Source organism: Littorina saxatilis, linkage group LG12 (assembly GCF_037325665.1).
Source record: "Littorina saxatilis isolate snail1 linkage group LG12, US_GU_Lsax_2.0, whole genome shotgun sequence".
NCBI classification, from domain to species: Eukaryota; Metazoa; Mollusca; class Gastropoda; order Littorinimorpha; family Littorinidae; genus Littorina; species Littorina saxatilis.
Window position 1 is genome coordinate 47,917,206 of NC_090256.1, and position 24,191 is coordinate 47,941,396.

General features: G+C 42.8%; 1 protein-coding gene across 2 annotated transcripts in view; it reads left to right on the forward strand.

Annotated features, from left to right (window-relative positions):
* The window catches only part of LOC138982104 (platelet binding protein GspB-like), a 59,904-nt gene that overhangs the window by 5,477 nt on the left and 30,236 nt on the right, over positions 1-24,191 (forward strand). Inside the window, exon 1 of one of the 2 annotated variants that reach the window (XM_070355327.1) lies at positions 12,376-12,455. The exons of the other annotated variant lie outside the window; for it this stretch is intronic. The gene's annotated coding sequence lies outside the window, so the exon portion shown is untranslated. Of the gene's footprint in view, positions 1-12,375; positions 12,456-24,191 lie in introns of those variants that run through there. 2 annotated transcript variants of the gene reach the window in all.

Here is a 24,191-nt window from a genome sequence, read left to right on the forward strand (position 1 = left end):
GTATACCATTTAGACACTTAAGCCAGGTTGGTTGCTCAGACCCCGGAGGACAACTTAAGAGATGACAACAAATACTTTTAATACTAGGTTGGGACCCTCCCACAACCGTTCGGTACTAAGGTTGGGACCCTCCCACAACCTTTTCCACAGGCACAGAAGCAATTCTGTAAATAAGTGGGAAGTCCGGTATACCATTTAGACACTTAAGCCAGGTTGGTTGCCAAGACTCCGAGGACAACTTAGAGATGACAACAAATACTTTGTACTAGGTTGGGACCCTCCCACAACCGTTCGGTACTAAGGTTGGGACCCTCCCACAACCTTTTCCACAGGCACAGAAGCAATGCTGTAACTCAAGTGGGAAGTCCGGTATACCATTTGCCAGGTTGGTTGCCAAGACTCCCCCGAACCTGACTGACTATTAGGGTTTAACGTCCTCTTAGACCAACTGGTCTATATTGGGACAGGTGTTGGTAATACTTTGAAGATATGGTGTGATACTTTGATTCGAACAAGCCCGCTGTGGCTGTCTTCTTCGACACACCAGCATTGGGTTTGTCTCGTCAAAGTATCGAAATACGATCATGATAATCGGAGACGAGAGATGATGGATGCGTGTCTTCGTGTTTTCCAAGCCCTGAGACTTTCGCTGTGAATGTGGGATCTTTTTCGTGCGCATGTGTGCACACGGGGGAGTTCGGACACCGAAGAGAGTCTGCACAAATAAATCTCTCGCCGAACGTGGGGATCGAACCCACGCTGATAGCGACCAACTGGCTACAAAGCCAGCGCGCTACCAACTGAGCTACGTTCCCACCCCCCCCCCCCCCCCCGAACCTCAGAAACTAACAGCTTATATACCTTAGCTGACGTCACAGCTAAGGAACCAATGAAAACGTCGCTCTGGGACCACATAACAAAATGGGGAGGGAGGGGGGAGAGTTTCGAGGCTGCTGTCAGCCTCCTTAGAAGCTACAGTTAAAATCCCTCAAAAATACACAAAAACTCCTGTACTAAGAAAACTACATCAGAACCGTTATCTATATCTATATATATACTAGAGGAATACCCGGCTTCGCCGGGGTGAATCGCGAGACAGAGACAGACAGCGTGGCGGTTCATCACAATCACCTCTGCAAGCGAAGTCCTGTCACACGGGATTGAGAATTTTAGAGCTTATTTCTTAGCCCTATATTTTCTGTTGTGGCTTCTCAAATGCCAGAACATACAGACAGACAAAAGCCGCTAGACCCCATCACAAACAGAACTCTACAATCAACAGGTTTTTTCCCACACACACACACAAACACACACACAGAGAAGCCGTATATATATAATATGTATATCTATATCTATAAATATATAGAGATAGGTGAGTGTATTTTTTGCGTGGCTATAAATTGATTCGACCTTTTCACTTTGACAGTACGAACAACTTACGGGTGCAAGGGAAGCGTTCTGGACAGCGCAGTGACATTCTAAAAATAGTACCTCAGAAACGGGAATTTGGGGTGAACGGTGCGACAGAGACAGACAGCGTGGCGGTTCACCACAATCACCTTTGAAAGGCGAAGTCCTGTCAAACGGGATTGAGAATTTTAGAGCTTATTTCTTAGCCCTATATTATCTGCTGTGGCTTCTCACATGCCAGAACATACAGACAGACAAAAGCCGCTAGACCCCATCACAAACAGAACTCTATAATACATAGGTTTTTGCCTACACACACACACAAACACACACACACACAGAGAAGCCGTATATATATATGCATATCTGTATCTATAAATATATAGAGATAGGTGAGAGTGTATTTTTCGCGTGGCTATAAATTGATTCGACCTTTTCACTTTGACAGTAAGAACAACTTACGGGTGCAAGGGAAGCGTTGTGGACAGCGCAGTGGACAGCGCAGTGACATTCTAAAAATAGTAATAGTAACTTAGAACTGAACGGGAAAGCCACACGAAGGAAGGGAGATAAACGCCAAACACTGGAGAAGATAAGGAAGAGTTACTTATAATGGTGAAATGAACGCAAAAACGAAAATGAGTTCAGCGCTGCGCGCTGAGAGCCCGTGTTGAAATATCTCATCGATGATATTGTGTCCGGGGTGTAGCTGAATACGGTGTCCAAATTTGAAAAAGATCCACCGAGAACTTTGGCGTTGTGATGTGGTGTAGCGGCTATGGTGTGTCGGTATGGGGGCCCGGGTAAGCTGAGGTGGAACCAAAATAGCTGAGGTGGAACCAAAATCGGTTCCGCGCTGCGCGCTGAGAGCACTTGTTGAAATATCTCATCGATGAGGTTGTGTCCGGGGTCTCTCTGAATAAGCCCACCAAATTTGAAGCAGATCCATCGAGAACTTTGGCCGCGCATCGCGCACAGACACACAGACACACAGACACACAGACACTTGTCGTATATATATATATATACGACTTGTGTCTGTCTGTGTGTCTGTGCGCGATGCGCGGCCAAAGTTCTCGATGGATCTGCTTCAAATTTGGTGGGCTTATTCAGAGAGACCCCGGACACAACCTCATCGATGAGATATTTCAACACGTGCTCTCAGCGCGCAGCGCTGAACCGATTTTGGTTTTTCTGTTCATTTCACCATTCCCAGTAACTCTTCCTTATCTTCTCCAGTGTTTTGCGTTTATCTCCCTTCCTTCGTGTGGCGTCAATCCATATTCCCGTTACTACGTTACTATTTTTAGAAGGTCACTGCACGTTACTATTTTTAGAAGGTCTCCAGTGTTTTGCGCGTTTATCTTCTTTCCTTCGTGCGCCGGCGAAGCCGGCGTACACCCGGGTCCCAGGCACAGCCTGGTATTCGGCTCTACTTCTTCCCGGCGAAGCCGGTACCCGGCGAAGCGAGTAATCATCTAGTAAAGAAATACATCAATAAAACTAGAGGAATACCCGGCTTCGCCGGGGTGAATCGCGAGACAGAGACAGACAGCGTGGCGGTTCACCACAATCACCTTTGAAGGCGAAGTCCTGTCAAACGGGATTGAGAATTTTAGAGCTTATTTCTTAGCCCTATATTATCTGTTATGGCTTCTCAAATGCCAGAACATACAGACAGACAAAAGCCGCTAGACCCCATCACAAACAGAACTCTACAATCCACAGGTGTGCCCACACACACACACAGAGAAGCCGTATATATATCTACAGCAGTCCCTCTCATGAACGGACACCCTTGGGCCATAGTAAAACTGTCCGTACATTGCAGGTGTCCGGTCACGGGAGGGGTGACCACACCACCCCCTCCCCCATACACTCACACAGAGACACACAAACAACAGGATTGAGTCTATAATAATAATAATACGAATATTTATAACGCGCACATATCTCACCAACAGGCGACTCAAGGCGCACATACACTCGTTCACACACACGGAGACTTAAAGTCACTAGCACACACACACACCATCAAACATTAAAATATGTACAGTTATTCAGGGTGGGATGGGGTGGGCAGTGTATAATGCATGGATTATTTGGAAAAAAGGAATGTCTTGAGTGCAGATTTGAATGATTCGAGGGACTGTTGTTGGCGGAGGGGGAGAGGTAGTGTGTTCCATTGGCTAGGTGCTTGGAAAGAAAATGAGCGTTGACCTGCTGTTTTGAGTTTGGTGTGGGGGATGTTGAGCTTGAGGGAGTCGGCAGATGATCTGAGTGTTCGTGAAGGGACATAGAGAGAAAGAGAGTCGGAGAGATAGGCAGGGGCGAGACCATGGAGGCATTTGTAGGTGAGAGTGTTGATTTTGTAGGTGATACGGGCAGGAACGGGCAACCAGTGGAGCTGATTTAGGAGGGGGGTGATATGATCTCTCTTTTTCTTTCGCAGGACAAGACGGGGGTCTAATCACTTCTTGTGGCTACTAAACAACAAACTCCTAATACTTCTTTAAACGTTCTGTAAAAATGATTTGTATGAAAAGTGTTGAAAAGAAGAGATAAAATAAATCCTCAAGGCAGTGAACACACTCACCATGCACTGACATACGAAAGCAGCCACACAAACACAGCACAGAGGAGCGTGTGCAGATGCTTTGCAAGAATAAGCTTGAAACCCAGTTTGAATAAATAGCAGCAGATAGGCTGCATGTCATAATCATGTAATTTATTTACATCTTGTCTGGCTTTATTGACTGCATGCCGATCATGTGGCATGGCAGTGACTTTTCACTCTTCAGTCGGAAATACACTGTACATAACACAGCTCCCACTCTCCCTCACTAATGCCTACCCCAAGCCGTGACAACTGATGCTTGGAAATTGTGTGGAAGAGTACACCTCTCTATTTCTCTCCAATGCTCTTCCTGCTGACATGCACTGACACCGGACACCCCACAGAGTTTAGCCAGCTACCCCTCCCCCCCCCCCCCCCCCGCCTCCCTCTCTCTCTCACTCCCTCCAGCCATGTACTGTTGGGCTGTGGCCAGAGAGGTCAGCTCCAACTGTTCACTCAGAGCAAAACCAGTTGACTGTGTCGTAACTTTTGACACAGCAAGACAACTGAAGGGTTCACAGATTAGGCAACAGACTCACTGGTCAAGGCTGAGGGGAAACAAGAGTATCTTGTCAATGAAAGAGGTTACACACAGACACAGGATGTTGAGAACTGTGGCCGTTTTTTCCCTCTCTTTCGCTCAGGACCTTCATCGACTGTGGTTTCTGTTGTTTACGTCCAACAGACAAGAATAAAGAGCACAGTGCAGTTTCATGTTGGCATCTTCGCATGTACTCCACTCCTGACCAAAACTACCCCTCTTCCTGATGGGTACAGGTGCACTCAAGTTACCAGTGACTGTCGTCACGCCATTGCGGCTGTGATCTTTGCACCAAGAGCCGGACTGCTCTGTTATCGATTTTGTTGTGGTGAAAATTTGACGATGGTCTGTCCGTACATTGGAGGTATGACCTGCTGTTGGGACCGAAAATGAGTGTCCGCGTCCACGTTTTGCAGGTGTCCGTTTAAGGGGGGGCAAATATAGAAGGAAAACACTCCGTGCCGAGCAAATGTGTCCGTACATGTCAGGTGTCCGCTCACGCCGGGGGCCGTACATTGCAGGGACTGCTGTATGTATATCTATATCTATAAATATATAGAGATAGATGACAGTGTATTTTTCGCGTGGCTATAAATTGATTCGACCTTTTCACTTTTACAGTAAGGACAACTTACGGGTACATGCAAGGAAAGCCCACAACTTCTAAGGCGAACAACTCTGCAGAGTCTGCTGTGAAGGGCGACGGTAGTCTCCCTGTCACACTCGACCCCCTTTGAATGAACTTAAATCCCTCCCAGGTGGAATGGGAACAGCACAAAAAAGATTCAGTGACCAAAACACCACAATCACCTTTGAAGGCGAAGTCCACTCAAACGGGATTGAGAATAACTGTTATGGCTTCTCGAAGGAAGGCCTGAACATACTGACACACCAATGCCGCTAGACCACATCACAAACAGAACTCTACAATCCACAGGTGTTGCCCACACACACACACAAACACACAGAGAAGCCGTATATATATATGTATATCTATATCTATAAATATATAGAGATAGATGACAGTGTATTTTTCGCGTGGCTATAAATTGATTCGACCTTTTCACTTTTACAGTAAGGACAACTTACGGGTACATGCAAGGAAAGCCCACAACTTCTAAGGCGAACAACTCTGCAGAGTCTGCTGTGAAGGGCGACGGTAGTCTCCCTGTCACACTCGACCCCCTATGAATGAACTTAAATCCCTCCCAGGTGGAATGGGAACAGCACGAAAATGATTCAGTGACCAAAACACCACAATCACCTTTGAAGGCGAAGTCCACTCAAACGGGATTGAGAATAACTGTTATGGCTTCCCGAAGGAAGGCCTGAACATACTGACACACCAATGCCGCTAGACCACATCACAAACAGAACTCTACAATCCACAGGTGTTGCCCTCACACACACACACACACACAAACACACACACACACACACACACACACACACACACACAGAGAAGCCGTATCTATATATGTATATCTATATCTATAAATATATAGAGATAGATGACAGTGTATTTTTCGCGTGGCTATAAATTGATTCGACCTTTTCACTTTTACAGTAAGGACAACTTACGGGTGCAATCGTGACATTCTAAAAATAGTAACGTAGTAACGGGAATATGGATTGACGCCACACGAAGGAAGGGAGATAAACGCTGAAAACACTGGAGAAGATAAGGAAGAGTTACTGGGAAAAACCAAAATCGGTTCAGCGCTGCGCGCTGAGAGCACGTGTTGAAATATCTCATCGATGAGGTTGTGTCCGGGCGATGGATCGTCTGTGTGTAACAAGTATTATTAACAAAAGCACAGCAACATAGAAGTAAAGAATCAGGTCAAACAGCAAAAGGGGGTTAGGGAGGTGAGAGGTGGATGTAGCAAAACAATGCCCTCGCTGACTGCTTTGGTGCACAAACAAAGGCGTAGGGGGTTAGTGACAGGAGAAGTGACCTAGGGGTTAAAAAGTCAATACAGAAAGGTTACATGGGAGGGGGGGGGGGGGGGGGGGGAAGGTTCACAGACTGGCCTCTCCTACCTCCATGACTTGAATCCAGTCAGTTCGGTGCCATTGTGTCAAAGCCAATTAAATTCTACCCTGAGAGAACAAAGAGAGAGGACTGGATCATACCTATTTCCAAACCATTTACTAAGGGAAAGAACAAATATGATTTTAGAGTGTGAATCTTAATTCCACACCGTTTCAATACTAACTTAGATAATATATTCTGCTCTCTACGCCTTCTCTTCTTCTTCACTCAATGAACTTTAAGAAGAAAAATTACATATGGAGAAAAGACAAAAAAATATTCCTGTAGTCGCTTTTCTCCACAAGTGTGTGCTTTGTGTGCATGGATAATGTGTGTGTGAGGTCTATGATGGTCTATATGGTGTAAGTGGGTGTGTGTGGTGGCTTGCACGCCATGTGTTTGTCTATGTGTGTGTGGCGTCTGTGTGTGTGTGTGAGAGAGAGAGAGAGAGAGAGAGAGAGAGAGAGAGAGAGAGAGAGAGAGAGAGAGAGGCGATTTGTCCTTTGCCGGGGGTATGCAGACAGTGCCTTGGCAATGCACTTCTACTTATTTGTTATTAAAAGAGATTTTCAACATTTGCTTTTTAATGATTTTTTCTGTCTTGTCACCATTGTGAAGCAGGTGGGGATTTTTTTTAAATGTGTGTGTGTGAAGCACATCATTAATTGTTTTTTTTTTTTTTTTACACAGTCCAATAACATTTTATTAGTCTACACTGGACAATTGTTATTTTAGATTTGCCGTACCTTTTGCAGTGTTGTACCCAGACACAGACAAAATTTGGTCAGTTGAACTTGGACTAAAAATAAACTTACCAAAAGTTTTTGTTCGGACAACTAACCCATTCATTCCTTTGTCCTATTATTCAAACTTTCTATTCCATTAAAAAAAATTCAACTTGGCTATCAGCCGTAGAAAGCCCCTGTGTTTGTTGTTTGTCCATCACTGTAAAATGATGTGTACAAACTTGGTGTGTCCTTCCATGGTTCTGTGCGTGATTAAGTGTACAATTATATAATTTTCAGGCCAAAAAAAAGTAGATAAGAAACAGACATTCCTACAGGGACTATCCTTTACATGCTGTGGAATGACAATGTACAATCTGCTAGTTCTGGCAAGAGCAGAAGTACAAATGTAACTTATTTTCATAATGTGTGAACGCTTGAAAGTGAGTACTTCGTTGTTGAATGTTGTCTTAATTTTTCACATGAGGGTCCTAAGTTAAAGGTCCTTAAAAAGTCCTGAAACTTCAAAGTGAGAATGCTGTGCGAACCATGGTAAACAGACTAGTGAACCTACCGAAGAAAGCAACATTGTGCCCTGGCACACAGCAAAATGCTTGTATAGATCTACTGTGGCAGTGAAGGGGTTAATTCTGAGCTATGAATTTAGGTAGGGGCTACTGTTACGTCTTTTTCAAGTACGGCATGACGTCATTTTACTGTCGTAACCCGCTCACTGCAGGCTTCGGTTACACCTTTTCCACGAGTCGTAGAGTCACTCGGCCAGACTTTGATTACGGCGCGGCGTGATCCTACCCGGACATTCTCTAGTTACGACATGACGCCATTTTACTGTCGTAACATGCTCACTATTATTCATGTTCCTTGTTAGGACATACTTGTATACATGTACTGGTGGTTGATTTTCCAGATATCCTCTCACTCTCAGTGATTATAGATTTCACTGTTCCTTTAACGGGTTTATTCCGTATTTTTATCTGTACTAATGGTACAGGTGAATGTGGGGAGTGAAGTAGTTATTTGTTCAACCCATCCCGTTATTTTGTTTCTCCAAACAAGGAATCATTTGTTGATGTATGATTTGTGGTGGAATTTCCTCCATGGTGTGTACTAGGATGTACTGTACTATGTGTTATATTTTTCCCGTATGTGTACTATGCGTACAGGTTAATTGGAGGGAAAATGTTGTGGCTGTTTGTTGTTTGGATCAGATGGTTTCATCCTCCATTGATGCAGGCGTAGTCCAACTCGCCAAACTGCAATGCTTCGTTGAAAGTCTTTTTGGGGGCTCGTTTGCGCTGCACCCGGCTGCAGGGTTCGCGACGACCGAAAGTAGAGCTGGACGAACGTGTTCGTTTCAAAGTCCGAGATAACTTTTTGCAACCTGTCGAAGGACTCGAACGTACTTCCTACTGTCAAAACTGCTTCGCTGTGAAGTCCGCTATCCATGACTAAAGTAAACCGGCCTGCATACGGGTAGAAACGCACAACCACTACTAATGAACTGTTGATCACGTCTGTCCTCACTCGACCCACGCTTTAAAATGGCGGCCCAAACCGGATCAAACCGGAAGTAGAGCGTGGCCCTGGCGGGGAAATGCTTTGTGGCGTAATCAAAGCAAAGAAGGGAAAAGTTACGGGCGGCGTAAGTGTAGCCACTGCGATGAATTTAACACACTTAAGTTCAAGATTACCAAAATGTGACACCATCAAATATATTTGTCATTCTGTCTGGGACATTTTACGTGGTAATACACATCATCGTGGGGGACTTGAACGTCCACTATGACGTCCCCACTCACCCCCTTACCAGCAAAGTGCTGGACATCCTGAACAGGTTCAGTTTCGTTCAGGGTGTGCAGGAGCCCACCTACTACAGAAGTGGCCACATCATCGACTGGGCTGTGTATCGAGAGGACGACCTGCTGGTGAACTCTTGTGCCGTCAACCACATGATCTCGTCTGATCATGCGGCAGTCCTCTGCACCCTCAACGTGGCCAGGCCCCAACGACAACCTGTCTACAGGACTGTGCGTGACGTCAGGGCCATAGACAGAGACGCCTTCAAAGCTGACATCACGGCGATGCTGCAGGAGATGGGCTCTGACGTCACTGCCCAGCAGCTGGAGGACGGCCTTCGTCGACTGCTAGACAAGCACGCCCCAGCTACAGAGCGGCGTGTGCCATCAGGTCGCACATCTCCGTGGTACTCTGCCATCAGCGGCCAGCTCCGTCTGGCCAAACGCGATCGTCGGCGCGCAGAGAGACGCTGGCAGAAATCCAAACTGACAGTTGACGAGCAGATATTCTGGACCGCGAAGGAAGCGGTTGCTCAGCTTGTTCAGCGGGCCAAGGAAGACTACTGGAGCTCTAAGATTGAGTCCAGTGCGTCGACCAAGGCTCTGTTCAGCACCAGCAACCGTCTCCTTGGGAAGAGTAAGGACTCCACCCTCCCCACAGACAATCCCACAGAAGATCTCTCTGACGCCTTCTCTGACTTTTTCTCGAGCAAGGTTCAGAAGATCAGAGAGGAGCTGGACAGCGCGACTCCTACACCATCCTCGCCGTTCACGGATGACGTGGAACAGACGGCGTCATCCTTTGTTGGATTCAGACCCGTGACCGAGCATGAGGTGAAGGGTGTCATCACCAAGTCCGCTCCCAAAACATGTGCCCTTGACCCCATCCCCGTCCCACTGCTTGTAGAATGCCTAGATGAACTTCTGCCTGTTATCACTTCTATCATCAACTCTTCTCTTCTCTCTGGCACCTTTCCACCCACATTCAAACAGTCCATTGTCCTCCCCCTTCTCAAGAAACCGTCCCTTGATCCGAACACCCTGAAAAACTACCGTCCTGTCAGCAACCTCTCCTTCCTCTCCAAGATCACTGAAAAACTTGTTCTTTCTCAACTCTCCGACTATCTTCACTCTCACAACCTCTTTCCTATCACACAGTCCGCCTACCGAGCAGGTCACAGCACCGAGACAGCGCTTGTTCGTGTCATGAATGACCTCCTGCGCGCGATGGATGGTGGTAATCTCTCCATTCTCACCCTACTCGACCTCTCAGCAGCTTTCGACACAATAGACCATCAGATCCTTCTTGACCGCCTCCATCTCTCTTTCGGACTTTCCGGCACAGCACTCACCTGGTTTCAATCCTATCTCTCGGACAGAACACAGACAGTCTCAGCAGGCAGCCACAGTTCCAAAACTTCCACCCTTTCACTAGGAGTTCCTCAAGGATCTGTCCTCGGGCCAGTCCTTTTCATCCTCTACACCAAACCTCTATCAACTCTCATCAGGCCACCACTCGGTTTCCAGTCAAACCTTTGCAGATGACACACAACTCCGGGGCTCCTGCCCCCCGGGTCGACTCGATTCCACCATCCGCCGCGTGCAGGACTGTGTCGACGACGTCAAGCGCTGGATGACCTGCAACAAACTAAAACTAAATGATGACAAAACTGAAGTCCTCCTCATCCACCCTAAAAACAAGCCTCTCCCTCCTTCTGTTCCTTCTTCTATCTCTGTAGGCAACTCTGACATCAAACTCTCATCCTCTGCTAGAAACCTTGGAGTGACCTTCACAGACACCCTCTCCATGGACAAGCACATCACGAACATCTGTAGATCTGCATACACTGAGATCAGAAAAATCAGCAGCATTAGACATCTTCTTTCCTTTGACGCCACCAAAACTCTTGTCTGCTCTCTCATTCTCTCCAAATTTGACTACTGCAACGCTCTACTCACAGGCATTCCCCAGCACCTCACAGACAAACTTCAGAAAGTCCAAAACACAGCAGCTAGACTCATCTTCAGGGCAAAGAAACACGACCACATACAACCACTTATGCAACAACTCCACTGGCTTCCTATATCTTCCCGCATCATACACAAAACCGCCAACATCTGCTTCAACTCTTTCACTGATCCTCACTTTCCTGTCTATCTTTCTGAACTCTTGCATCCTTACACTCCATCCAGACAGCTTCGCTCATCCACTGACAGCAGAATACTTTCCACCCCACGCACCAAAACCAAAACCACTGGCGACCGTTCTTTCTCCTTTTCCGCTCCCACTCTCTGGAATCAACTTCCCCACCCCATCCGTCACTGTAAATCCTCTTCCACTTTCAAAAAGTCCCTTAAAACCCACCTTTTCAAGTCTGCTTACAATACCTGAAGCACACGCCTGCCTCGTGATATGTTTTTATCTGCCAGCATTCCAATAAACTCACTAGTTAAATATTTTTATTGGGTAGTCTCACATTAGTAACACTATAATATGTACTACTGTTGTTTGTAAAATATGTTTTAAACGCTTACTTAATTCTTTTTATGTATTTAAATATTCGTTGAATTTATTGTGTGTGTGTGTGTGTGTGTGTGTGTGTGTGTGTGTGTGTGTGTGTGTGTGTGTGTGTGTGTGTGTGTGTGTGCGTGTGTGTGTGTGTAAGTGTGTATGTGTGCTTGTGTGAGGTTGGGTGTGTGTCAAAATGTGTTGTGCAATATGGCATGAAAATCTTTTTAGATTTGTTGTTAAAAATTACAGCTTTGTATACCATGTTTATTATCTTTTACGAAGTAATTAGTAATGATAGTTAAATAGTCTTTTATGTTTTTTATTTGATCGACCTTCTTAGGATTATGGAGTTTTATGCACTGCCTTTTATAGTTAACTAAATTTTTGTATTTGAAATAGTCCACTGTAGTCGGTGTAGGCCTTAAGCTTTTTTTTAATCGTTTGTCCAGTATTTAATTTAATTCTCTATTTTTGTATGAACTCAAATGTTTAGTGTTCTTAGTATTGTCTTGTTAGCCTAAGTTCTATTTAATCAGAGTATGTTTGCGTGTGCTTATACCTAGTGATATTGTAAAGCGCATAGTGCTTTTTGTTATGCGCAATAGAAATCTCCTTAATAAATAAATAAATAAATAAATCGTCTGCTGTTGACTGTTCTCTCGAGTCTATGGCGTCCCACAGTTGCGTGCATGTGCCTCAATCGCCGAACGGATCCATCCTTATTCTGTAGCATTCTAATACGGCAGTGTTTGTGGGTATAAAGTGGTTCATGGCATCGTCTTGTTTGGGAACTGAAAGGTAAATATTTCGGGAAAATGTTATTGTCTGACGATTGGATGCATTAATTGCTTTTTGTCTTTTGTTTATTTGAACGACTGAATGTTCCCTGCGTGTTTGGAGACGTACTAAGAGCATCGGACGTTCAGACGATATTACAGAGAAAAATAAACATGGCCGCCATCTATAAGGCATTACGAAGTTGAGATATTTTTCGGAATTCCCAAACTCTCGACACCATTTACTCTCCCACTCCTGGTCACTTTTCTAAAACAAGAGAAATATTTACACAAATAAACTCTGCACTGAGGAACTGTGGTATTATTTTGATGCTTTTTCCCTGTTCACTCCTGTCACAGTGTCAGTTTCCATTTCCACTTCCAGTTCCATTAGGTTTGCTCGTGGACAGTTCTGTGGAGCAGCCGACACCTTCGACTTCGACTTTCTGTACCATTTTGTTACTTACTTTGATTGATTATGGATGTTTCTCAAATCAGTTTTCCCCAGGACTAAAGTAGATGCTAAATTGTTTCTCTGTCCTAGCCTCACACCCTATCTCCAACTAAATACCCACACAGTAGGTAAGATGGTTCTCTTGGTCTGAAAATGAAAGTGAAATTCCTTGAAAATGAGTGTGGAGCTAATACCTGAGGGTGAGAGTAGGCACGTGTGACTTAGAGTGCAGTAGGATAATTATACCTTTTTGACTCGCATGCGAAGCAAAAGTGAGTCTATGTACTCACCCGAGTCGTCCGTCCGTCCGTCCGTCCGTCCGTCCGGAAAACTTTAACGTTGGATATTTCTTGGACACTATTCAGTCTATCAGTACCAAATTTGGCAAGATGGTGTATGATGACAAGGCCCCAAAAAACATACATAGCATCTTGACCTTGCTTCAAGGTCAAGGTCGCAGGGGCCATAAATGTTGCCTAAAAAACAGCTATTTTTCCCATTTTTCCCATTTTCTCTGAAGTTTTTGAGATTGAATACCTCACCTATATATGATATATAGGGCAAAGTAAGCCCCATCTTTTGATACCAGTTTGGTTTACCTTGCTTCAAGGTCAAGGTCACAGGAGCTCTTCAAAGTTGGATTGTATACATATTTTGAAGTGACCTTGACCCTGAACTATGGAAGATAACTGTTTCAAACTTAAAAATTATGTGGGGCACATGTTATGCTTTCATCATGAGACACATTTGGTCACATATGATCAAGGTCAAGGTCACTTTGACCCTTATAAAATGTGACCAAAATAAGGTAGTGAACCACTAAAAGTGACCATATCTCATGGTAGAAAGAGCCAATAAGCACCATTGTACTTCCTATGTCTTGAATTAACAGCTTTGTGTTGCATGACCTTGGATGACCTTGACTTTGGGTCAAAGTCACATGTATTTTGGTAGGAAAAATGTGTAAAGCATGTGAGTCGTATGGGCTTTGCCCTTCTTGTCTCTTGTGGGCGTGATGTTAGGCCAAACAAAAACTATTGGTTTCTTAAATTCCTATGACTTTGCAACAACAAAATAGAGTTGGTGGGTTGGGAACAAACAATTACTTGTAAAGTTATAAAACTGTTTTCAGGCACACGTTGCTCTTATAATTGACCTAAATTCATTGGCATGTCGCAGAAGAGCAGCTAGCTATCCTTGTAAATTTGTAAACTCTGCAAAATCAAGTTTTGTCATTTTGTTTCTTTCTTTTTGTATTGGGAATGGGAAGGGTCAAATTCAAAATGGTCATGGATCTGCAAACACTATTGATGTTGCGTTTTATTTCATTATTAAGGCCTTTATATCAACAGTGTGTCTCTGTTGGTCTGTAGTGTAAGAAATTAAGAATGTTTCATTTAAACAGTTTATCTGTATTTTACCGGTTGAAATGAGAAAATACCGAAACATAATTGGCTGCCGGTTTGACATACCAGTTGATTTTTAGAACTACTTTTTTTTTCGCTGGTACAAAAAACAAAACCCTGTGTCGTCAAAATCGCTTGCAATATAATAATAATAATAACAATAAGAACATTTATATAGCGCTAAATCAAAAACTTTCGTTAAAAAGGCTTGCTCTAAGCGCTTGACATCTAAACTAAAACGTCAAATATACACAATTTGCGTCATGAACCACCTGTGTAAAGTCAACATAGGTGAATGAGTTTAATGGTCCGTATGTCAATGCCCGCCGACTGTTGTAATAGCCGCTTCGTGCAGTTATTTTACCGGGCAGGATATGCTCTGCACGCAGCTGGGAGCACAGGCTGTGACGTAGTCACACTGACGAAAGCTTTTTTCCGCGTTTCCATTGAAGCCGCTGCTATTGAAGCAGCGCTATCATGACTGTTTGACAAGCATGTCCAGGGATGTCGTTACTGTTTGACAAGCATGTCCAGGGATGTCGTTAGGCATCGGACATCGGACATAGACATTTGTCTATAGGTATGAATTTGTGGCAACATCCCTGCATGTCAAAGCAAAAAATCCCAGTTTAGTTTGTTTCTTTTTTGTGTGTGTCCTGTTTGAAACAAATGTAATAAAACAATATACGCACACAATGTTGGTGCAGTGTTTGCACATGTATGATAATTTTGTGTTTTACACACAATTATAATGTCCTATTAAAATTTCTGAAAGCAGTCAAATGTCCTATTGATGCCGAAGAGCTCAGGACATTTGTCTATAGGTATGAATTTGTGGCAACATCCCTGCATGTCAAAGCAAAAAATCCCAGTTTAGTTTTTTTCCCTCAGAGAGGGCATAACCCAGAAAAGATATTATTATCTAGGATGCTGGTGTGGTGCAAAACGTCAGTGAGGCGTGTGACATTTACTCCACGCCACCTCTGTGTCGATGGCCTGAATAGGAGTTGTAAGCTGGTGATCGTTGGCATTTGTTTTTGTTCGAATTGGACTCTTACTGGTTCCAATGACCAGCCTACCATTTTTTTCTGGACCGTTTGCATCATAAAAGTTTGCGTATCGGTTTGAAAAAATACTAACGCCATCACTGTTAAAAATAAAAGTGTTTTGAATGTGATGGACTCAAAATAACAAGATGGGTTCATGAATCAAACTTTTCAAATTTCATACAATACAAAGCGATTAATGTTTTCATCACATTGTATTTGATTATAAAGAATCCATTCATTAACCCCTTTTGTCTTGATAATGAAAAAGCAAATGTCAAGAATAGTCTTTTCTTGTGTTGTAACTTGTATGAGAGTTGTTCTTCAGTACTGGTGACAGAAAGGGGGAAAAGTGGTCAAAATTCAAATCTCTAGTTTTGTTTTTGAAATATTGCTTTTCATAAAGCAGAAATACTGTAGTATCTGTTGTACATAAGAAAAAATCACTGGTTCACATGGTTCCTACATAATCTAACTTTTAAAGCTGGTTCTTGTGTGTCTGTGTGTATGTTTGTATGATGACGATAGGACCCGAAACAGCTGCACGGACTGAGACAGGAATTGCAGAGAATGTTCTTTGCCACTCGAGTCGTGTCATAGGGTACTTTTGGAATAGCAAATTTGAAAGGATTCTTCAAAAAACGGCGGAAAACATTATATACCCTGTGAGCTATCGAGGATCCTCCCCGTCTGGGCTGTCGAAACATGGTCTTGTTAAAAGACGTTTTCAAATGCAGTTAACGGGGAGATACACTCGAAGCACATTTAGCGAAGTTATGTTGCCAAATCATCAAAGATCAACATTTCACTACACGGATCGATGCACACAGTCGAAATAGATGTGACTTTTACATGACCGAAGACTACTTACTAGCAGACTAGCAGACGACAAGATCTAAATATTTAGATCAGTGAGAGCAATCCGTTGAAGAACCGTTACTCCGCTTATTCGTCTTCAGTTAAGCTTATTTTCCCTGCCATAAGTTTCCTTGCAGATATGCAGTCGCGTAGTGAAATGAACTAGTGTCATCGGAAGATTCTTCTCAGTCAATGATCAAAGCACAGTAAGTTCTATGCTGACAAAAGTCACTTTCGGACAACACGACGATTGACTTAATTTATGAGCCCAAAGGTAACAATATCGACAAGAATGTACGCATTTGACATTAAATGAAACATTCATAGACAGTTTCCAACTCACCAGATCTGCCAAAGAGCCGTCATTCGTGAAAAAAACCGATGATTTTAATCAGACAGGTATCGGAAACAAGTCTTGGTCACCTGCGTTATTCCTTCCGAGGCGACGTGACGGCGCCACATTTGTTTGTTTATGGCTGTATATCGCAAAACAACACAGTTGAAATTTGTGTGTAAAATACCATGTGTGGTGAATCATTTCGTCATCTGCGTTTCGATGGTAATTCAGTCAGATTGGAGTTACTTTGAATCGAAGGCGAGGGTAACCTGCGTTATTTGTGTGACGGCGTGAACAAATTTGATTGCAATATTTTATACAGAAAGTAAATTTCAATGATTCTGGCTCAGACTTGTAGATCTGTTATGCAGTGTTTTGGTAGTGTATCTGCTTTTCTGCTATGAAGCTCATTTGGAGTGATACGCTGATCGAAGTGGGGTACCCTATGTGGGACATCAGCCGTATGCAGATTACGCCTCAGAACACTCTCGCATTTCACAAAGACAACAATAATTTGCAACATTTCAAGAACTGCATCAGTTTTATTAGATACTATTTCAACAAAAACAGCACAAACACGACTTAAGTATTATCAACAACACAAAACGGGAGGTAAGTCTTCAAAGACGCACCAAGTGTGCGTTCCCATTTTTGGACACCATTTTTGCTAGCATTTTCACAGTAAATCTTAATATTTCCATATCTATTGAATGATTTTGGTATTTTCTTTGATTGTGCCGATTCTCCTATCTCTCTGGCATGTACTGGGTGCTTTGTGACCAGTTTCTCCCCTAGACTGTATTGAAAAAAATGCGTCCGTGTGAGCTGACCCCCACTTGTGACCAGGAGCAAAGAACAACTCATGAGTATGACTGATTCATTATTTCATGGCATCAGTAACTTGTGCTGAAGAGAGCATGCCAGGTTGCTATTGTTAATTAAATATTGTCAATTTAGTTTTGTGTTTGGTCAAGGCCACGGAGGTGACACCAATGAGTGTGACATGCAAGAACAAATTTCAATGTTATTACAAGCTGACAATTTCCTGACAGTTTACTAGGTATGGTCATGCTAAACTTCTACGAAAAATGTTTTTCACGTTTGAGCCATTGTTTAGATGTATTTACAAAAATAATATCAATGTTCAAACATAACCTGACGCCATCACAATTTCAGATTCAGACAATTTAATGATCCAAGAACAAACAAAAAGAAATGTTGGTGGTGTTTCTTTATTGCTAGGCCACACATCCATCAATACAAACAAGATAAGCAGGTAAGAATCTCTAATTGGGTCAAATACCTGAGCTTGAAATTGCTTAAACATAACATGACACCAAAACACTAAGTCAAAATGCAGCATGGAGTTCAAAGACAAAATACCATCAATACTAAGTCCAAAACAGAAAACATAGATAATGTTTGTGTGTCTCCAAAATATCGTAATGAAAATACTAATTATAGTCATCAAATTAAATCAATAATAGAGCCATCCTTCACTGGATGCTGCGTAATACCCGAAAATGCCAAAAATTAAACCAAGAACACGCCCAAATCAATCATTTTGGCATTAAATAATAATAAAACATTGTTACATACATTATTTCCTTTGGCAAAAAAAAAAAAAGTGGATGTGTTACCTTGTCTTTAAATGAGAGGGAAAAAATAAAAAGTAGCCATGCTTGAACATAACATGACGCCGTGACAAAAGATAAACTTACATCATCTGGAGCTATAGATGCAAATAAAATATCAAATTCAGAAGCCATTGTGTGCATAGCGTTGGTAGCTACATTGCACAATTAAGGCAAAGGGAGCCACTAAAATCTAAATTTGTATTTACTTCTACCATAGGCTAATGTTATATACTTATGAAGTGGTAAGGCATATACGATTTCAAAACGGATAACGTTTTCAGTACCGTCACTGTCCGTTACCATGGAAACGACAATCTCCAACTGTCAAAATGGGTTGCTAGGAACACGTTTTTTAGCTTCCCCTTTAATCATAGGAATGTGATTTTTTGCATGTAGGATGTAGGAGTCCATATTTGTGGAATGACAACAGGGATTTTTTCTAGGATGAATAGTTCTAATAAAATATTGTTTTTAGATGAATTATCATGTTTTTCAGCACAATTTTAGTAAATATGACCCGCCTGAACAGTTATTTATTAATTTAAAGAAAATTCCTGTTGTCATTCCACAGGTTGTCCTCTGATAAGCATGTCCCTTAAGTTTCATTGCATTCTGAACAGATGGATCGAAGAAAAATAGTTTCCTAGAAAGCAGGTCATGCAAAAACGCTGAACAGAGAAACAAGGCCGAGAACATTTCAAAGCTCTTTTATTCACCCCAAATCAATGTTAACATAGTTCAGGTACTTTTCACAGACACCTGGTAACTACAGGCTTACCTAAAACTGCCCCTTCTAGTCTGATGAGCTCATCCTGTCTTTTGAGTTTAGCTGTAAGCACAGTGTCGCGTCTCTTGTTTAGCTGATCTTTCTTGAACCGGAGGCTGCCAAGAACCCTCTTACACTCCCTATAATCTTGTTTAATCTTTTCATTTACAGCCTGTTGTAAAGCCGTAGAACTGTACAGTGTTGAGAGCAGCCGCTGGTCCAAAATTGAATTCCCTAGCCCCTGTGACGACTGCAAACCGTACGCGATTTTTGCATGCAAATTTGTCCTTGGGACAGCGAACCCAAGAGTTTTGGGGTTTTCCTGACACACATCTCTGAAGCAGTTGATCTTCCGTCAGTCTCTGGTAAACTGGTTCTAGAGGAGGATTCAGCTTCTTGAAGTTGAGAGGTGTATGGACGAGTTTTGCGTGTGGTCCTGAGGGCTTGTTCTGCGCAAGGGCGGCCTGGTAGAAGCACCATGATGTGAAGTCATGCTGTGGCTTGTCATCTGTTAAGTAGCCGTGACGCAGAGATGCCATCACTGCCGGTTTCATGTCTGCAACTGTCTTACTCCCCCCCCCCCCCCCCCCCCCCCCCCCCCCTAATTGCCCGATTGTAATATATCGTCAACTTCTTGATTGTATTTAGAGTCAGCTGACCATACCCTCGCCCTCCCAAAGTGATTCCTTTTTTGCGGCAGTCTGTCACCAGGTTGTGAAGCGCTGTCCCAAGACGCTTGGAAACGTGATTGATGTACTCTTCTTTTTTGATGGTTACTTGATCTCCATAAAGCTTTATTTTGGAAAGTTCCTGGAAGGTTTTTGTGTCACCGTCTGACAGGATAACTGTGTATCGCAGATTGTGCTGCGACACTGACCTGCCCCACAGAACCCGAGCCGCCTCGACTTCCATGATGCCACTGGAACCTAAAAATAAAACCAACGTTTCAGTCAAAGTCAGCCACTGAACAGCAAACACACACACACACACACACACACACACACACACACACACAAAAGGCAATCAGCCACATATCTACCAACATAAACGCTATTATTGCTTTTGTTCAGTACATGTATTACTATGCATGGAACAATACCCAAACACACACGCACATACATGCACAAACACACACACACACACACACGCACATAAGGCAATCAGCCACATATCTACCAACATAGACGCTATTATTGTTTTTGTTCAGTACATGTATTACTATGCATGGATCAATACCCAAACACACACACACGCACGCACATGCATACACAAACACACACACACACACACACACACACACACACACACACACACACACAAGGCAATCAGCCACATATCTACCAACATAGACGCTATACTATTGTTTTTGTTCAGTACATGTATTACTATGCATGGATATGGATCAATATATCCAAACACACACACACACACACACACACACACACACACGCATGCATGCACAAACACACACACACACACACACTCAAGGCAATCAGCCACATATCTACTAACATAGACGCTATCATTGTTTTTTTTGAGTACATGTATTACTATGCATGATAGATTAGTACCCAAACACACACAAATACACAAACACGCACAAACACACACACACACACACGTACACGTACGGTACACATAGACAGCGCACACAAAAACACTGACACACATATTCACAAAAACTTACAGATCTATGTAAAATTCAAACACAACACACTATCATCCCATTTCAACAACCGTCTTCACAAACGCACACATACTGTTTAGATCTACGCACTCACCTGCACAATTCTTGTCACAGATGTCCAGTTGTTTTACCAGCCAGGCAGCATACTCCAGGGGTTTCTCCTGGAGAAGTTTGTTTCCAGTTGTCTGGCAAACATGACAGTAGTTGCACATAACATGAGCGTCTAAGCAAATTCCAGTCAGCACGTCTAGACTACAACACACCCTATTCCAATGTGGGACGAGTGCCCCATGGTCAGCCATGATCCGTCGTAGCTTACACTGATGTCAAGAACGCCTCACTGAATACTTTCTCCTCCAGTAGATCTACATCAAGTCGTTGATAGTCCACTACATTTCTCAATTGGACAGCTGGTCTCCACGTGTAGCGGCAAGAAGGAGAAGAAGTCGTTGATAGAGTTTATCAGCTTTCTTCTGGAAGGTTTTGTGATGCACGCCTACCAAATCTAAACTTTCACAAAATTTGTTAAATTGTTGAGCACCTAGCCCACATACCAAGGACGAATAAACGGCTTGCCTGATGAGACCATAATCCGTTTGACCGCTTTCTTTGGAAGCAAGGTATCCAGCGGTACCTGGAACAACTTCCTCACACGTTGAACAAGAGACATGCGCGTACACTGCAAGGCCGTGTCCCTGTTTTGAGTCTGGGCATAGTGACAGCGTTGGCTGTTTAGGCCTACATTGCGGACAACAAAGTTTGTTTACAAGTCAATACCATCAAAGGTTTCCAAATCAACAAAACATCTCCTTGTTTGGGAAGCCTCTGGACCTGTCGCTTTTGACGCGGTGGCTGCTGTGTAGGCCTATGTGTTCATCTTGAATTGTGTTCGCGTCAAACAGGCAAGAACACACTCTCAGTCCTGACGCAGAATTTGATCTGCATGCCACAGCGGTCGATCCAGATTTTGTGCGCTTTGTCACCGATTGTGTTTTAGTTGTTCTCTTGTCTCTGCAACTCTTCAGTTGTTGTCTTCTCGTACGCTTGCCTTCATTATGTGTTTTTCGGAGCGTTAATCTTTTCACACGAGCCATTTTTCTAAGCAAACTCAGTCGAAAACCTAAATGGTGAGCAGACGACTTTTAGAACGCGAAAAGCCACGCGAGCCTATCTGACCAATCGTGGCCAGGTATTTACGTCATACCCCCTTATATGGAAAGTGTCTGGGGTTTGCTTGTTTGGAAAATAGGGGTTTTCCCCAGGAGAATCCATATTTAACCGAAAATAACCGCCGAATGACACAGGGGAGAGAACTGCTGTTCAAACGGTATACGACGTTTCCGCATTGGGCGAGCAGAAATGTCTGTTGTCAAGGGTTGAAAATCGTGATTTTTATCGGAAGAGTGAATGAAAAGACAGAAAAATTCGACGGGTTGGTGCAATGAAATATATTTTTAGAGACTTTGATGAATTTGTATAGTGTAATCATATGCATGTCATGAAAGTAGACAGATTGAAAGGTGCAAAACTGCTAACAACTCAAAATGGCTGTGTAAGTCCAATCACTCTAAATTTCAGTGGCGCACTTCGCCTTAACTGCATAGCGAAGTCACAACCTTAGAAAAAGTTATTCTGAAATTAAAACACTTAAACATAACTTGACGCCATGAAACATAACATGACGCCGTGACACAGTCTTTATCAGGCTAAAGTGGCAAAACCAAACATAATAAAAGAACAGGAGTACAGCTATCTACATGCAGTGATGGTAGGTAATTATTAGCCACCAAATAATCTGATCTGTAAACTTAATCTTTTATGTTTGCACAGAAAATGTGCTGTTTGAGCATAACATGACGCCATGAAACATAACATGACACCGTGACAAAAGATAAAATTACATCCTCTGGAACTATGGGTGTAAGTAAGCCATCCAATTCAGATGCCATTGTGTGCACATATAAGGCTGCTACAGAGCTAAGTTCACTGAATAGGTGAGGGGCAACCTTAGAAAAAGTTTTTGTACCATGAAAAAATGCCCAAACATAACTTAAGACCATGTTCAAACCAATTAAAAGGAAAAAAATGTATAGTCTACATTTACCTGTACAAAATGCTAGATAAAAAGGAAAGCTAGATGAAAATAGACTAAGAAACTATAAAAACGGAAAAAGTCACAAAATGTTGCCCAAACATAACATGACATACCCTGACATTCATGCGTTGGTGTCATGTTATGTTGGACATGAATTCCCAACCACAAGTACAAAAAAACAAAAAAACACTAATTAGAAATAGAAGAAGAAAAAAACTATGCATGCTTGGTCCGGACATGCAAAAAGATTTTGATGATCTAGAATAACAAAAATAACCTATCCAAACTTAACATTACACCGAGGGGTGTCGCAGAACCGGCGTCAAGTTATGTTCAAACAGATTATGGTGAAATTGTATAATGCATTTTTCCTAGTCCTACAGATTATATTTTTGTTGTGCTCAGGGCTGCATTGAAACAGATAATATCAATATTAAATTCTACATCTATTTTTCTTTACCAAAAATAAAATAAGTAAAAAACCGAGTGCCCAAACCTAACATTACACCAGCCGTGGCAGCAGAGATCGACTGTGCATAGCGTCAAGTTATGTATGGACATAAAACTAGCACTATCAGACACAATAAGGGTCTACAAGTTCGACCCAATGAAGATGTTAATTCCTAGCATTCAATCTGCCACAAAAATTAGTGTATGTTTGAAGACATTTAGTTGAACAAGTTTAAACATAACGCTGACGACCTCGGACTTGGTGTAAAGTTGCGTTTGATCTCCCGCATCCCATAATATCAACCACGTATCTTGTAAATCGCAGTAAATGACTTTTAGGGGTACTTCACGAAGTGATTTCATGAAGGGATGCATCATTGATGGTTGAAAACGTACTTAGCTCTATCAAACCAAAAACACAACAGTGACACCACATGATCGGCATGAATGCACATGACAAAGCAAAAATTGACAAATGTAGGAACGTAGGAAAGTGTTGATGAAAGCACAACTATTCAGACAGGATCTCCCGCGGGTTAAGGGGTGTCCCATATTGGGACAAGAAAGAATTTACCCGATGCTCCCCAGCATGTCGTGGGAGGCGACTAACAGATTCTGTTTCTCCTTTTACCCTTGTTAGGTGTTTCTTGTATAGAGTGTGGTCAACGTTTGTATAGATTTTGGTCAGGCAGTATGTAGGAAATGTTGGGTCCTTTGTACTGGAAACTTGCATTCTCCCAGTAAGGTAATACATTGTACTACGTTGCAGGCCCCTGGAGCAAGTTTTTGATTGGTGTTTTTGTGAACAAGAAACAATTGACAAGTGGCTCTTTTCCATCTCCCCCCTTCCCCCGTCGCGATATAACCTTCGTGGTTGAAAACGACGTTAAACACCAAATAAAGAAAGAAAGATAGAGAAAGAGGTCTGAAAACTTCTCAAACACTTTATACCTTATTGTGACTTGCGTTATAATTATCTCTAAAAACTTCGTAAAAGTAGCTGCTCAAAATTGGACATGGGT